A 16781-nucleotide genomic window follows, 5' to 3' on the forward strand; every position below is an offset into this window, starting at 1 on the left:
GTGTTCCCTCTATCCTTCAAACACAAAGTCGCCAATCAATCACGCAGGTAGGACAGGTAAACTATATTGTGACTTCTTGATTTGACGATGAGAGTAGAATATCAATATCGCTGGAGAGTTTTCACCAGAGCGTCTTGCTCGTTCAACAAACAGATTCCGACTGCTATGTCACGTGACAGACGACATCATATCCTCCCTGACGATGCATACGAGTTGTCGACATACCCGCTGAAAGACGTACGACAACAGCAACCATCGTCGGGGATCTGTGGACTTGCACTCCAAGGTGCCATTGTTCCTTTATACTTCTTCCATTTATTGTGTATTCCCTCGCCTTATTAGCCTTCCCCAAATGCGTTCCCTCACACCTCTGTGGATTGAATTCCAATTGCCGCTGTTCTGCCGATGTCACTCGTCCGTTCATATCTTCCTGCAGTCTCCAGCTTTCTCCTCATTATCACCCCTAAAGCCCAGTCTCCTTTGACAGCACCTTCCAAACCCGTCACCTCGATCGCCTTAAATGACAAGGGCAACAGTCGCATGGGGAACACCACTACCTACAAGTTCCCCACCAAAGCACACACCATCCTGACGTGGCATTATATCGCCGTTCTTTCACTGTCACTGAGTCACAATTCTGGAAGCCCCTCCCTAACAGCACTGGGTGTACCGGCTGCACATGGACTGCAGTAGTTCAAGAAGGTGGCTCGCCACCACCACCTTCTCAAGAGCAATTATTGATGGGCCAGCGATGCTAACATCCCATGAAGGAAGATAAAAGGGAACATGTGAGAAACTCAGTTCTCCTGGGTGGCAATTTGTTATTTGGCGATTTGAACGGAGGGAAGCCAGCAGAAAGATGCAAAGCAATGTTCAAATAGACTGACATTTTTTGTTTATTTTTTCACGGGGCATCAGTGAGAAAGGCAGCATTTATTGTCCGTCCTTAATTGCCCTTGAAAGGTCAGTGGCCAGTTCGGCCATTTCAGAGGGCAGTTAAAAGTACTGTGGGTCAGGAGGCGCCAGAAGAGGTAAAGGAAGGCAGATCTCTTTCCTGAAATGACATCGGTGCAGCAGATGGGTTTTCCAGCAAAGGATGATGGTTTCACAGCACCTTGAGTGAGCCAAGGTGAAATGGGGCATATTTGCATTTGTGAATGAATTGGAAAATGGTTGAGCTGTTGTGGGGGGATTTGTATTAGCATTTGCTCATGGATTGTAAATGCAATGCACCCAAGCAAGGCAATTACTGCCCCTGCGCTTAAATTAGTGGCCTGTATGGGGATTGAACCTAGGACCTTGGCGTTATTAGCACCACGCTCTAACCATCTGAGCTAACAGGCCTTGACACTCAACTACCTGTTAATGTTAATGTTGTACGTCTGTCACCTTTCATCAGCACTCTCTTTCTCTCTCCACAGATGCTGAGTTTTAGCAACACTTGCTCTTTTTCTTTCACATTTCCAACATGCACACACACTTTGACTTTGATTTCTATCTTCAAATGGCTTTTGCAAACTCCATTTATCCACAAAGCCTGCATTACCAATTCAACAATGCAACCACTCGGCCTGCACTTTCAATGCATTGTGCTTGCAAATTCCTCTCACTTCCATCTTCCCAAGCAAAGACCTCCATTCACAGGATCATTCTGAAGAAAAGCACCTTTCAATCACCAATCAATTCCTTTACAGCCACAACCTTGACTGCAAGGTAGCGTGGCCGAGCGGTCTAAGGCGCTGGATTAAGGTTCCAGTCTCTTCGGAGGCGTGGGTTCGAATCCCACCGCTGCCAGCATTTGACTCCCTGTCCCTTTTGGGCACACTCATTCTGCTGTGCTGGGCACATTGTCGCCGGGACAAGTCCACTTCTTCCCTGCGGCCCCTTTGCTTTCACCACCTTGGCTCCTGTGCCAGTATTTGAAGACATGGCTAATGCTCGCAAACTCTCTTGGCCTGCGAGCGTTACCTTTCTATTTATGCTACTCTTTCAATAAAACTTCAATGTCAAGACATTCTACCAGGGCATTTTGAAAATCTTCATTGTCATTCGCAACTCTGCAATTCTTTCACATGAGTCCATTTCAGAAAGGTTTCAATCCTTGCCATTGTCCCTACAGCCACTGACAAATTGCTCCATTCTCTCTTTTCACCGCTGTCTATATCACAGAAATTCCAACCCATGTCTTCTGAAATTGAGTTTCGCATGGATTTCTGCTTCTCGAGTGCTCTATATTTTCTTACCATCTTTCTGATCATCTTCCGATAAGCCTCAGCTATTCGGCCTCTGAAGACCTTCGATTGCCATAGCTATCTTCATTTGAACTGCTAGTTTATCTGCTTCTGATGCAGCCAAATCAAAGAACCATAGCTCTACCATTTCTTTGAAAAGTTTGAATTTGGCAAGAGGATCGAGGCTTTCCACTTGGTAGATGGGAATTTAAACGTCATCATGTGGACATTCCTGGGATTTTCCCTGCTTTCCGAGGTAGGAAGAAGCTTTCCTGCTTTCCTCTGCACGAAGGTTTCAATGTGCTGCCGATCTGGCTGCCCGCAGTACTTTTACTTGCCGTCACCTCTTTCTGAACTCTATGGCACTGCAGGTCTGTGGCCCTGTTGCTCCCCTTCGCACGCTTTTTCAGGCATTGTCCACAAAGCAGTTTATTTTGCTGTCAATGGCACCAGGATGCCTCAAATAGCTGTAATGGCTGTGATGGCTATTTGCAGCATTTTATTTTAAGCCTGCTTTTCAATCGACCTGCACTGGCCTTTTTCAGCCTTTTGCAAGCTTGTCTTTGAATTAACTTGCAGCGGCATGCCCCAAATCAACCGATCACACCCCTTCGCTACTGAACCGCCGGCCCCTCAGTGCAGCTACTCACTGTCGCCAATGAAGTACTGCCTTCTGATAGTGCTTCACCTCTCGGAGCTCTGTCGACAGCTTCTGCGCCCCTCGCGGAATTCTGCTGCAGTGCCAAGCTGAATGTGACGCTCTCCCGATGTGCCGTAAAAAGTCCAAATCGTCGACAAATCGTTCGCTGTGACCGCATTGTGTTCCCTCTATCCTTCAAACACAAAGTCGCCAATCAATCACGCAGGTAGGACAGGTAAACTATATTGTGACTTCTTGATTTGACGATGAGAGTAGAATATCAATATCGCTGGAGAGTTTTCACCAGAGCGTCTTGCTCGTTCAACAAACAGATTCCGACTGCTATGTCACGTGACAGACGACATCATATCCTCCCTGACGATGCATACGAGTTGTCGACATACCCGCTGAAAGACGTACGACAACAGCAACCATCGTCGGGGATCTGTGGACTTGCACTCCAAGGTGCCATTGTTCCTTTATACTTCTTCCATTTATTGTGTATTCCCTCGCCTTATTAGCCTTCCCCAAATGCGTTCCCTCACACCTCTGTGGATTGAATTCCAATTGCCGCTGTTCTGCCGATGTCACTCGTCCGTTCATATCTTCCTGCAGTCTCCAGCTTTCTCCTCATTATCACCCCTAAAGCCCAGTCTCCTTTGACAGCACCTTCCAAACCCGTCACCTCGATCGCCTTAAATGACAAGGGCAACAGTCGCATGGGGAACACCACTACCTACAAGTTCCCCACCAAAGCACACACCATCCTGACGTGGCATTATATCGCCGTTCTTTCACTGTCACTGAGTCACAATTCTGGAAGCCCCTCCCTAACAGCACTGGGTGTACCGGCTGCACATGGACTGCAGTAGTTCAAGAAGGTGGCTCGCCACCACCACCTTCTCAAGAGCAATTATTGATGGGCCAGCGATGCTAACATCCCATGAAGGAAGATAAAAGGGAACATGTGAGAAACTCAGTTCTCCTGGGTGGCAATTTGTTATTTGGCGATTTGAACGGAGGGAAGCCAGCAGAAAGATGCAAAGCAATGTTCAAATAGACTGACATTTTTTGTTTATTTTTTCACGGGGCATCAGTGAGAAAGGCAGCATTTATTGTCCGTCCTTAATTGCCCTTGAAAGGTCAGTGGCCAGTTCGGCCATTTCAGAGGGCAGTTAAAAGTACTGTGGGTCAGGAGGCGCCAGAAGAGGTAAAGGAAGGCAGATCTCTTTCCTGAAATGACATCGGTGCAGCAGATGGGTTTTCCAGCAAAGGATGATGGTTTCACAGCACCTTGAGTGAGCCAAGGTGAAATGGGGCATATTTGCATTTGTGAATGAATTGGAAAATGGTTGAGCTGTTGTGGGGGGATTTGTATTAGTATTTGCTCATGGATTGTAAATGCAATGCACCCAAGCAAGGCAATTACTGCCCCTGTGCTTAAATTAGTGGCCTGTATGGGGATTGAACCTAGGACCTTGGCGTTATTAGCACCACGCTCTAACCATCTGAGCTAACAGGCCTGGACACTCAACTACCTGTTGATGTTAATGTTGTACGTCTGTCACCTTTCATCAGCACTCTCTTTCTCTCTCCACAGATGCTGAGTTTTAGCAACACTTGCTCTTTTTCTTTCACATTTCCAACATGCACACACACTTTGACTTTGATTTCTATCTTCAAATGGCTTTTGCAAACTCCATTTATCCACAAAGCCTGCATTACCAATTCAACAATGCAACCACTCGGCCTGCACTTTCAATGCATTGTGCTTGCAAATTCCTCTCACTTCCATCTTCCCAAGCAAAGACCTCCATTCACAGGATCATTCTGAAGAAAAGCACCTTTCAATCACCAATCAATTCCTTTACAGCCACAACCTTGACTGCAAGGTAGCGTGGCCGAGCGGTCTAAGGCGCTGGATTAAGGTTCCAGTCTCTTCGGAGGCGTGGGTTCGAATCCCACCGCTGCCAGCATTTGACTCCCTGTCCCTTTTGGGCACACTCATTCTGCTGTGCTGGGCACATTGTCGCCGGGACAAGTCCACTTCTTCCCTGCGGCCCCTTTGCTTTCACCACCTTGGCTCCTGTGCCAGTATTTGAAGACATGGCTAATGCTCGCAAACTCTCTTGGCCTGCGAGCGTTACCTTTCTATTTATGCTACTCTTTCAATAAAACTTCAATGTCAAGACATTCTACCAGGGCATTTTGAAAATCTTCATTGTCATTCGCAACTCTGCAATTCTTTCACATGAGTCCATTTCAGAAAGGTTTCAATCCTTGCCATTGTCCCTACAGCCACTGACAAATTGCTCCATTCTCTCTTTTCACCGCTGTCTATATCACAGAAATTCCAACCCATGTCTTCTGAAATTGAGTTTCGCATGGATTTCTGCTTCTCGAGTGCTCTATATTTTCTTACCATCTTTCTGATCATCTTCCGATAAGCCTCAGCTATTCGGCCTCTGAAGACCTTCGATTGCCATAGCTATCTTCATTTGAACTGCTAGTTTATCTGCTTCTGATGCAGCCAAATCAAAGAACCATAGCTCTACCATTTCTTTGAAAAGTTTGAATTTGGCAAGAGGATCGAGGCTTTCCACTTGGTAGATGGGAATTTAAACGTCATCATGTGGACATTCCTGGGATTTTCCCTGCTTTCCGAGGTAGGAAGAAGCTTTCCTGCTTTCCTCTGCACGAAGGTTTCAATGTGCTGCCGATCTGGCTGCCCGCAGTACTTTTACTTGCCGTCACCTCTTTCTGAACTCTATGGCACTGCAGGTCTGTGGCCCTGTTGCTCCCCTTCGCACGCTTTTTCAGGCATTGTCCACAAAGCAGTTTATTTTGCTGTCAATGGCACCAGGATGCCTCAAATAGCTGTAATGGCTGTGATGGCTATTTGCAGCATTTTATTTTAAGCCTGCTTTTCAATCGACCTGCACTGGCCTTTTTCAGCCTTTTGCAAGCTTGTCTTTGAATTAACTTGCAGCGGCATGCCCCAAATCAACCGATCACACCCCTTCGCTACTGAACCGCCGGCCCCTCAGTGCAGCTACTCACTGTCGCCAATGAAGTACTGCCTTCTGATAGTGCTTCACCTCTCGGAGCTCTGTCGACAGCTTCTGCGCCCCTCGCGGAATTCTGCTGCAGTGCCAAGCTGAATGTGACGCTCTCCCGATGTGCCGTAAAAAGTCCAAATCGTCGACAAATCGTTCGCTGTGACCGCATTGTGTTCCCTCTATCCTTCAAACACAAAGTCGCCAATCAATCACGCAGGTAGGACAGGTAAACTATATTGTGACTTCTTGATTTGACGATGAGAGTAGAATATCAATATCGCTGGAGAGTTTTCACCAGAGCGTCTTGCTCGTTCAACAAACAGATTCCGACTGCTATGTCACGTGACAGACGACATCATATCCTCCCTGACGATGCATACGAGTTGTCGACATACCCGCTGAAAGACGTACGACAACAGCAACCATCGTCGGGGATCTGTGGACTTGCACTCCAAGGTGCCATTGTTCCTTTATACTTCTTCCATTTATTGTGTATTCCCTCGCCTTATTAGCCTTCCCCAAATGCGTTCCCTCACACCTCTGTGGATTGAATTCCAATTGCCGCTGTTCTGCCGATGTCACTCGTCCGTTCATATCTTCCTGCAGTCTCCAGCTTTCTCCTCATTATCACCCCTAAAGCCCAGTCTCCTTTGACAGCACCTTCCAAACCCGTCACCTCGATCGCCTTAAATGACAAGGGCAACAGTCGCATGGGGAACACCACTACCTACAAGTTCCCCACCAAAGCACACACCATCCTGACGTGGCATTATATCGCCGTTCTTTCACTGTCACTGAGTCACAATTCTGGAAGCCCCTCCCTAACAGCACTGGGTGTACCGGCTGCACATGGACTGCAGTAGTTCAAGAAGGTGGCTCGCCACCACCACCTTCTCAAGAGCAATTATTGATGGGCCAGCGATGCTAACATCCCATGAAGGAAGATAAAAGGGAACATGTGAGAAACTCAGTTCTCCTGGGTGGCAATTTGTTATTTGGCGATTTGAACGGAGGGAAGCCAGCAGAAAGATGCAAAGCAATGTTCAAATAGACTGACATTTTTTGTTTATTTTTTCACGGGGCATCAGTGAGAAAGGCAGCATTTATTGTCCGTCCTTAATTGCCCTTGAAAGGTCAGTGGCCAGTTCGGCCATTTCAGAGGGCAGTTAAAAGTACTGTGGGTCAGGAGGCGCCAGAAGAGGTAAAGGAAGGCAGATCTCTTTCCTGAAATGACATCGGTGCAGCAGATGGGTTTTCCAGCAAAGGATGATGGTTTCACAGCACCTTGAGTGAGCCAAGGTGAAATGGGGCATATTTGCATTTGTGAATGAATTGGAAAATGGTTGAGCTGTTGTGGGGGGATTTGTATTAGCATTTGCTCATGGATTGTAAATGCAATGCACCCAAGCAAGGCAATTACTGCCCCTGCGCTTAAATTAGTGGCCTGTATGGGGATTGAACCTAGGACCTTGGCGTTATTAGCACCACGCTCTAACCATCTGAGCTAACAGGCCTTGACACTCAACTACCTGTTAATGTTAATGTTGTACGTCTGTCACCTTTCATCAGCACTCTCTTTCTCTCTCCACAGATGCTGAGTTTTAGCAACACTTGCTCTTTTTCTTTCACATTTCCAACATGCACACACACTTTGACTTTGATTTCTATCTTCAAATGGCTTTTGCAAACTCCATTTATCCACAAAGCCTGCATTACCAATTCAACAATGCAACCACTCGGCCTGCACTTTCAATGCATTGTGCTTGCAAATTCCTCTCACTTCCATCTTCCCAAGCAAAGACCTCCATTCACAGGATCATTCTGAAGAAAAGCACCTTTCAATCACCAATCAATTCCTTTACAGCCACAACCTTGACTGCAAGGTAGCGTGGCCGAGCGGTCTAAGGCGCTGGATTAAGGTTCCAGTCTCTTCGGAGGCGTGGGTTCGAATCCCACCGCTGCCAGCATTTGACTCCCTGTCCCTTTTGGGCACACTCATTCTGCTGTGCTGGGCACATTGTCGCCGGGACAAGTCCACTTCTTCCCTGCGGCCCCTTTGCTTTCACCACCTTGGCTCCTGTGCCAGTATTTGAAGACATGGCTAATGCTCGCAAACTCTCTTGGCCTGCGAGCGTTACCTTTCTATTTATGCTACTCTTTCAATAAAACTTCAATGTCAAGACATTCTACCAGGGCATTTTGAAAATCTTCATTGTCATTCGCAACTCTGCAATTCTTTCACATGAGTCCATTTCAGAAAGGTTTCAATCCTTGCCATTGTCCCTACAGCCACTGACAAATTGCTCCATTCTCTCTTTTCACCGCTGTCTATATCACAGAAATTCCAACCCATGTCTTCTGAAATTGAGTTTCGCATGGATTTCTGCTTCTCGAGTGCTCTATATTTTCTTACCATCTTTCTGATCATCTTCCGATAAGCCTCAGCTATTCGGCCTCTGAAGACCTTCGATTGCCATAGCTATCTTCATTTGAACTGCTAGTTTATCTGCTTCTGATGCAGCCAAATCAAAGAACCATAGCTCTACCATTTCTTTGAAAAGTTTGAATTTGGCAAGAGGATCGAGGCTTTCCACTTGGTAGATGGGAATTTAAACGTCATCATGTGGACATTCCTGGGATTTTCCCTGCTTTCCGAGGTAGGAAGAAGCTTTCCTGCTTTCCTCTGCACGAAGGTTTCAATGTGCTGCCGATCTGGCTGCCCGCAGTACTTTTACTTGCCGTCACCTCTTTCTGAACTCTATGGCACTGCAGGTCTGTGGCCCTGTTGCTCCCCTTCGCACGCTTTTTCAGGCATTGTCCACAAAGCAGTTTATTTTGCTGTCAATGGCACCAGGATGCCTCAAATAGCTGTAATGGCTGTGATGGCTATTTGCAGCATTTTATTTTAAGCCTGCTTTTCAATCGACCTGCACTGGCCTTTTTCAGCCTTTTGCAAGCTTGTCTTTGAATTAACTTGCAGCGGCATGCCCCAAATCAACCGATCACACCCCTTCGCTACTGAACCGCCGGCCCCTCAGTGCAGCTACTCACTGTCGCCAATGAAGTACTGCCTTCTGATAGTGCTTCACCTCTCGGAGCTCTGTCGACAGCTTCTGCGCCCCTCGCGGAATTCTGCTGCAGTGCCAAGCTGAATGTGACGCTCTCCCGATGTGCCGTAAAAAGTCCAAATCGTCGACAAATCGTTCGCTGTGACCGCATTGTGTTCCCTCTATCCTTCAAACACAAAGTCGCCAATCAATCACGCAGGTAGGACAGGTAAACTATATTGTGACTTCTTGATTTGACGATGAGAGTAGAATATCAATATCGCTGGAGAGTTTTCACCAGAGCGTCTTGCTCGTTCAACAAACAGATTCCGACTGCTATGTCACGTGACAGACGACATCATATCCTCCCTGACGATGCATACGAGTTGTCGACATACCCGCTGAAAGACGTACGACAACAGCAACCATCGTCGGGGATCTGTGGACTTGCACTCCAAGGTGCCATTGTTCCTTTATACTTCTTCCATTTATTGTGTATTCCCTCGCCTTATTAGCCTTCCCCAAATGCGTTCCCTCACACCTCTGTGGATTGAATTCCAATTGCCGCTGTTCTGCCGATGTCACTCGTCCGTTCATATCTTCCTGCAGTCTCCAGCTTTCTCCTCATTATCACCCCTAAAGCCCAGTCTCCTTTGACAGCACCTTCCAAACCCGTCACCTCGATCGCCTTAAATGACAAGGGCAACAGTCGCATGGGGAACACCACTACCTACAAGTTCCCCACCAAAGCACACACCATCCTGACGTGGCATTATATCGCCGTTCTTTCACTGTCACTGAGTCACAATTCTGGAAGCCCCTCCCTAACAGCACTGGGTGTACCGGCTGCACATGGACTGCAGTAGTTCAAGAAGGTGGCTCGCCACCACCACCTTCTCAAGAGCAATTATTGATGGGCCAGCGATGCTAACATCCCATGAAGGAAGATAAAAGGGAACATGTGAGAAACTCAGTTCTCCTGGGTGGCAATTTGTTATTTGGCGATTTGAACGGAGGGAAGCCAGCAGAAAGATGCAAAGCAATGTTCAAATAGACTGACATTTTTTGTTTATTTTTTCACGGGGCATCAGTGAGAAAGGCAGCATTTATTGTCCGTCCTTAATTGCCCTTGAAAGGTCAGTGGCCAGTTCGGCCATTTCAGAGGGCAGTTAAAAGTACTGTGGGTCAGGAGGCGCCAGAAGAGGTAAAGGAAGGCAGATCTCTTTCCTGAAATGACATCGGTGCAGCAGATGGGTTTTCCAGCAAAGGATGATGGTTTCACAGCACCTTGAGTGAGCCAAGGTGAAATGGGGCATATTTGCATTTGTGAATGAATTGGAAAATGGTTGAGCTGTTGTGGGGGGATTTGTATTAGTATTTGCTCATGGATTGTAAATGCAATGCACCCAAGCAAGGCAATTACTGCCCCTGTGCTTAAATTAGTGGCCTGTATGGGGATTGAACCTAGGACCTTGGCGTTATTAGCACCACGCTCTAACCATCTGAGCTAACAGGCCTGGACACTCAACTACCTGTTGATGTTAATGTTGTACGTCTGTCACCTTTCATCAGCACTCTCTTTCTCTCTCCACAGATGCTGAGTTTTAGCAACACTTGCTCTTTTTCTTTCACATTTCCAACATGCACACACACTTTGACTTTGATTTCTATCTTCAAATGGCTTTTGCAAACTCCATTTATCCACAAAGCCTGCATTACCAATTCAACAATGCAACCACTCGGCCTGCACTTTCAATGCATTGTGCTTGCAAATTCCTCTCACTTCCATCTTCCCAAGCAAAGACCTCCATTCACAGGATCATTCTGAAGAAAAGCACCTTTCAATCACCAATCAATTCCTTTACAGCCACAACCTTGCCTGCAAGGTAGCGTGGCCGAGCGGTCTAAGGCGCTGGATTAAGGTTCCAGTCTCTTCGGAGGCGTGGGTTCGAATCCCACCGCTGCCAGCATTTGACTCCCTGTTCCATTTGGGCACATTCATTCTGCTGTGCTGGGCACATTGTCGCCGGGACAAGTCCACTTCTTCCCTGCGGCCCCTTTGCTTTCACCACCTTGGCTCCTGTGCCAGTATTTGAAGACATGGCTAATGCTCGCAAACTCTCTTGGCCTGCGAGCGTTACCTTTCTATTTATGCTACTCTTTCAATAAAACTTCAATGTCAAGACATTCTACCAGGGCATTTTGAAAATCTTCATTGTCATTCGCAACTCTGCAATTCTTTCACATGAGTCCATTTCAGAAAGGTTTCAATCCTTGCCATTGTCCCTACAGCCACTGACAAATTGCTCCATTCTCTCTTTTCACCGCTGTCTATATCACAGAAATTCCAACCCATGTCTTCTGAAATTGAGTTTCGCATGGATTTCTGCTTCTCGAGTGCTCTATATTTTCTTACCATCTTTCTGATCATCTTCCGATAAGCCTCAGCTATTCGGCCTCTGAAGACCTTCGATTGCCATAGCTATCTTCATTTGAACTGCTAGTTTATCTGCTTCTGATGCAGCCAAATCAAAGAACCATAGCTCTACCATTTCTTTGAAAAGTTTGAATTTGGCAAGAGGATCGAGGCTTTCCACTTGGTAGATGGGAATTTAAACGTCATCATGTGGACATTCCTGGGATTTTCCCTGCTTTCCGAGGTAGGAAGAAGCTTTCCTGCTTTCCTCTGCACGAAGGTTTCAATGTGCTGCCGATCTGGCTGCCCGCAGTACTTTTACTTGCCGTCACCTCTTTCTGAACTCTATGGCACTGCAGGTCTGTGGCCCTGTTGCTCCCCTTCGCACGCTTTTTCAGGCATTGTCCACAAAGCAGTTTATTTTGCTGTCAATGGCACCAGGATGCCTCAAATAGCTGTAATGGCTGTGATGGCTATTTGCAGCATTTTATTTTAAGCCTGCTTTTCAATCGACCTGCACTGGCCTTTTTCAGCCTTTTGCAAGCTTGTCTTTGAATTAACTTGCAGCGGCATGCCCCAAATCAACCGATCACACCCCTTCGCTACTGAACCGCCGGCCCCTCAGTGCAGCTACTCACTGTCGCCAATGAAGTACTGCCTTCTGATAGTGCTTCACCTCTCGGAGCTCTGTCGACAGCTTCTGCGCCCCTCGCGGAATTCTGCTGCAGTGCCAAGCTGAATGTGACGCTCTCCCGATGTGCCGTAAAAAGTCCAAATCGTCGACAAATCGTTCGCTGTGACCGCATTGTGTTCCCTCTATCCTTCAAACACAAAGTCGCCAATCAATCACGCAGGTAGGACAGGTAAACTATATTGTGACTTCTTGATTTGACGATGAGAGTAGAATATCAATATCGCTGGAGAGTTTTCACCAGAGCGTCTTGCTCGTTCAACAAACAGATTCCGACTGCTATGTCACGTGACAGACGACATCATATCCTCCCTGACGATGCATACGAGTTGTCGACATACCCGCTGAAAGACGTACGACAACAGCAACCATCGTCGGGGATCTGTGGACTTGCACTCCAAGGTGCCATTGTTCCTTTATACTTCTTCCATTTATTGTGTATTCCCTCGCCTTATTAGCCTTCCCCAAATGCGTTCCCTCACACCTCTGTGGATTGAATTCCAATTGCCGCTGTTCTGCCGATGTCACTCGTCCGTTCATATCTTCCTGCAGTCTCCAGCTTTCTCCTCATTATCACCCCTAAAGCCCAGTCTCCTTTGACAGCACCTTCCAAACCCGTCACCTCGATCGCCTTAAATGACAAGGGCAACAGTCGCATGGGGAACACCACTACCTACAAGTTCCCCACCAAAGCACACACCATCCTGACGTGGCATTATATCGCCGTTCTTTCACTGTCACTGAGTCACAATTCTGGAAGCCCCTCCCTAACAGCACTGGGTGTACCGGCTGCACATGGACTGCAGTAGTTCAAGAAGGTGGCTCGCCACCACCACCTTCTCAAGAGCAATTATTGATGGGCCAGCGATGCTAACATCCCATGAAGGAAGATAAAAGGGAACATGTGAGAAACTCAGTTCTCCTGGGTGGCAATTTGTTATTTGGCGATTTGAACGGAGGGAAGCCAGCAGAAAGATGCAAAGCAATGTTCAAATAGACTGACATTTTTTGTTTATTTTTTCACGGGGCATCAGTGAGAAAGGCAGCATTTATTGTCCGTCCTTAATTGCCCTTGAAAGGTCAGTGGCCAGTTCGGCCATTTCAGAGGGCAGTTAAAAGTACTGTGGGTCAGGAGGCGCCAGAAGAGGTAAAGGAAGGCAGATCTCTTTCCTGAAATGACATCGGTGCAGCAGATGGGTTTTCCAGCAAAGGATGATGGTTTCACAGCACCTTGAGTGAGCCAAGGTGAAATGGGGCATATTTGCATTTGTGAATGAATTGGAAAATGGTTGAGCTGTTGTGGGGGGATTTGTATTAGTATTTGCTCATGGATTGTAAATGCAATGCACCCAAGCAAGGCAATTACTGCCCCTGTGCTTAAATTAGTGGCCTGTATGGGGATTGAACCTAGGACCTTGGCGTTATTAGCACCACGCTCTAACCATCTGAGCTAACAGGCCTGGACACTCAACTACCTGTTGATGTTAATGTTGTACGTCTGTCACCTTTCATCAGCACTCTCTTTCTCTCTCCACAGATGCTGAGTTTTAGCAACACTTGCTCTTTTTCTTTCACATTTCCAACATGCACACACACTTTGACTTTGATTTCTATCTTCAAATGGCTTTTGCAAACTCCATTTATCCACAAAGCCTGCATTACCAATTCAACAATGCAACCACTCGGCCTGCACTTTCAATGCATTGTGCTTGCAAATTCCTCTCACTTCCATCTTCCCAAGCAAAGACCTCCATTCACAGGATAATTCTGAAGAAAAGCACCTTTCAATCACCAATCAATTCCTTTACAGCCACAACCTTGACTGCAAGGTAGCGTGGCCGAGCGGTCTAAGGCGCTGGATTAAGGTTCCAGTCTCTTCGGAGGCGTGGGTTCGAATCCCACCGCTGCCAGCATTTGACTCCCTGTTCCATTTGGGCACACTCATTCTGCTGTGCTGGGCACATTGTCGCCGGGACAAGTCCACTTCTTCCCTGCGGCCCCTTTGCTTTCACCACCTTGGCTCCTGTGCCAGTATTTGAAGACATGGCTAATGCTCGCAAACTCTCTTGGCCTGCGAGCGTTACCTTTCTATTTATGCTACTCTTTCAATAAAACTTCAATGTCAAGACATTCTACCAGGGCATTTTGAAAATCTTCATTGTCATTCGCAACTCTGCAATTCTTTCACATGAGTCCATTTCAGAAAGGTTTCAATCCTTGCCATTGTCCCTACAGCCACTGACAAATTGCTCCATTCTCTCTTTTCACCGCTGTCTATATCACAGAAATTCCAACCCATGTCTTCTGAAATTGAGTTTCGCATGGATTTCTGCTTCTCGAGTGCTCTATATTTTCTTACCATCTTTCTGATCATCTTCCGATAAGCCTCAGCTATTCGGCCTCTGAAGACCTTCGATTGCCATAGCTATCTTCATTTGAACTGCTAGTTTATCTGCTTCTGATGCAGCCAAATCAAAGAACCATAGCTCTACCATTTCTTTGAAAAGTTTGAATTTGGCAAGAGGATCGAGGCTTTCCACTTGGTAGATGGGAATTTAAACGTCATCATGTGGACATTCCTGGGATTTTCCCTGCTTTCCGAGGTAGGAAGAAGCTTTCCTGCTTTCCTCTGCACGAAGGTTTCAATGTGCTGCCGATCTGGCTGCCCGCAGTACTTTTACTTGCCGTCACCTCTTTCTGAACTCTATGGCACTGCAGGTCTGTGGCCCTGTTGCTCCCCTTCGCACGCTTTTTCAGGCATTGTCCACAAAGCAGTTTATTTTGCTGTCAATGGCACCAGGATGCCTCAAATAGCTGTAATGGCTGTGATGGCTATTTGCAGCATTTTATTTTAAGCCTGCTTTTCAATCGACCTGCACTGGCCTTTTTCAGCCTTTTGCAAGCTTGTCTTTGAATTAACTTGCAGCGGCATGCCCCAAATCAACCGATCACACCCCTTCGCTACTGAACCGCCGGCCCCTCAGTGCAGCTACTCACTGTCGCCAATGAAGTACTGCCTTCTGATAGTGCTTCACCTCTCGGAGCTGTGTCGACAGCTTCTGAGTGCAAGTCCACAGATCCCTGACGATGGTTGCTGTTGTCGTACGTCTTTCAGCGGGTATGTCGACAACTCGTATGCATCGTCAGGGAGGATATGATGTCGTCTGTCACGTGACATAGCAGTTGGAATATGTTTGTTGAACGAGCAAGACGCTCTGGTGAAAACTCTCCAGCGATATTGATATTCTACTCTCATCGTCAAATCAAGAAGTCACAATATAGTTTACCTGTCCTACCTGCGTGATTGATTGGCGACTTTGTGTTTGAAGGATAGAGGGAACACAATGCGGTCACAGCGAACGATTTGTCGAAGATTTGGACTTTTTACGGCACATCGGGAGAGCGTCACATTCAGCTTGGCACTGCAGCAGAATTCCGCGAGGGGCGCAGAAGCTGTCGACAGAGCTCCGAGAGGTGAAGCACTATCAGAAGGCAGTACTTCATTGGCGACAGTGAGTAGCTGCACTGAGGGGCCGGCGGTTCAGTAGCGAAGGGGTGTGATCGGTTGATTTGGGGCATGCCGCTGCAAGTTAATTCAAAGACAAGCTTGCAAAAGGCTGAAAAAGGCCAGTGCAGGTCGATTGAAAAGCAGGCTTAAAATAAAATGCTGCAAATAGCCATCACAGCCATTACAGCTATTTGAGGCATCCTGGTGCCATTGACAGCAAAATAAACTGCTTTGTGGACAATGCCTGAAAAAGCGTGCGAAGGGGAGCAACAGGGCCACAGACCTGCAGTGCCATAGAGTTCAGAAAGAGGTGACGGCAAGTAAAAGTACTGCAGGCAGCCAGATCGGCAGCACATTGAAACCCTCGTGCAGAGGAAAGCAGGAAAGCTTCTTCCTACCTCGGAAAGCAGGGAAAATCCCAGGAATGTCCACATGATGACGTTTAAATTCCCATCTACCAAGTGGAAAGCCTCGATCCTCTTGCCAAATTCAAACTTTTCAAAGAAATGGTAGAGCTATGGTTCCTTGATTTGGCTGCATCAGAAGCAGATAAACTAGCAGTTCAAATGAAGATAGCTATGGCAATCGAAGGTCTTCAGAGGCCGAATAGCTGAGGCTTATCGGAAGATGATCAGAAAGATGGCAAGAAAATATAGAGCACTCGAGAAGCAGAAATCAATGCGAAACTCAATTTCAGGAGACACGGGTTGGAATTTCTGTGATATAGACAGCGGTGAAAAGAGAGAATGGAGCAATTTGTCAGTGGCTGTAGGGACAATGGCAAGGATTGAAACCTTTCTGAAATGGACTCATGTGAAAGAATTGCAGAGTTGCGAATGACAATGAAGATTTTCAAAATGCCCTGGTAGAATGTCTTGACATTGAAGTTTTATTGAAAGAGTAGCATAAATAGAAAGGTAACGCTCGCAGGCCAAGAGAGTTTGCGAGCATTAGCCATGTCTTCAAATACTGGCACAGGAGCCAAGGTGGTGAAAGCAAAGGGGCCGCAGGGAAGAAGTGGACTTGTCCCGGCGACAATGTGCCCAGCACAGCAGAATGAGTGTGCCCAAAAGGAACAGGGAGTCAAATGCTGGCAGCGGTGGGATTCGAACCCACGCCTCCGAAAAGACTGGAACCTGAATCCAGCGCCTTAGACCGCTCGGCCACGCTACCATGCAGTCAAGGTTGT

At 47.0% G+C, this 16781-nt stretch overlaps 11 non-coding genes across 11 annotated transcripts; 5 read left to right on the forward strand and 6 right to left on the reverse strand.

Annotated features, from left to right (window-relative positions):
* Positions 1-1270: 1270 nt before the first annotated feature.
* Positions 1271-1344, reverse strand: trnai-aau (transfer RNA isoleucine (anticodon AAU)). Its single transcript has one exon. It is a non-coding gene; the product is annotated as a tRNA-Ile (tRNA).
* Positions 1345-1712: 368 nt separating this feature from the next.
* trnal-aag (transfer RNA leucine (anticodon AAG)) lies at positions 1713-1794 on the forward strand. Its single transcript has one exon. It is a non-coding gene; the product is annotated as a tRNA-Leu (tRNA).
* Positions 1795-4320: 2526 nt separating this feature from the next.
* On the reverse strand, positions 4321-4394 carry trnai-aau (transfer RNA isoleucine (anticodon AAU)). Its single transcript has one exon. It is a non-coding gene; the product is annotated as a tRNA-Ile (tRNA).
* A 368-nt stretch (positions 4395-4762) lies between these two features.
* trnal-aag (transfer RNA leucine (anticodon AAG)) lies at positions 4763-4844 on the forward strand. The gene has a single exon. It is a non-coding gene; the product is annotated as a tRNA-Leu (tRNA).
* A 2526-nt stretch (positions 4845-7370) lies between these two features.
* trnai-aau (transfer RNA isoleucine (anticodon AAU)) lies at positions 7371-7444 on the reverse strand. The gene has a single exon. It is a non-coding gene; the product is annotated as a tRNA-Ile (tRNA).
* A 368-nt stretch (positions 7445-7812) lies between these two features.
* Positions 7813-7894, forward strand: trnal-aag (transfer RNA leucine (anticodon AAG)). Its single transcript has one exon. It is a non-coding gene; the product is annotated as a tRNA-Leu (tRNA).
* Positions 7895-10420: 2526 nt separating this feature from the next.
* trnai-aau (transfer RNA isoleucine (anticodon AAU)) lies at positions 10421-10494 on the reverse strand. Its single transcript has one exon. It is a non-coding gene; the product is annotated as a tRNA-Ile (tRNA).
* Positions 10495-10862: 368 nt separating this feature from the next.
* On the forward strand, positions 10863-10944 carry trnal-aag (transfer RNA leucine (anticodon AAG)). Its single transcript has one exon. It is a non-coding gene; the product is annotated as a tRNA-Leu (tRNA).
* A 2526-nt stretch (positions 10945-13470) lies between these two features.
* trnai-aau (transfer RNA isoleucine (anticodon AAU)) lies at positions 13471-13544 on the reverse strand. Its single transcript has one exon. It is a non-coding gene; the product is annotated as a tRNA-Ile (tRNA).
* Positions 13545-13912: 368 nt separating this feature from the next.
* trnal-aag (transfer RNA leucine (anticodon AAG)) lies at positions 13913-13994 on the forward strand. The gene has a single exon. It is a non-coding gene; the product is annotated as a tRNA-Leu (tRNA).
* A 2689-nt stretch (positions 13995-16683) lies between these two features.
* trnal-cag (transfer RNA leucine (anticodon CAG)) lies at positions 16684-16765 on the reverse strand. The gene has a single exon. It is a non-coding gene; the product is annotated as a tRNA-Leu (tRNA).
* Positions 16766-16781: the final 16 nt, after the last annotated feature.

This window comes from Heterodontus francisci, chromosome 34 (assembly GCF_036365525.1).
Source record: "Heterodontus francisci isolate sHetFra1 chromosome 34, sHetFra1.hap1, whole genome shotgun sequence".
NCBI lineage: Eukaryota > Metazoa > Chordata > Chondrichthyes > Heterodontiformes > Heterodontidae > Heterodontus > Heterodontus francisci.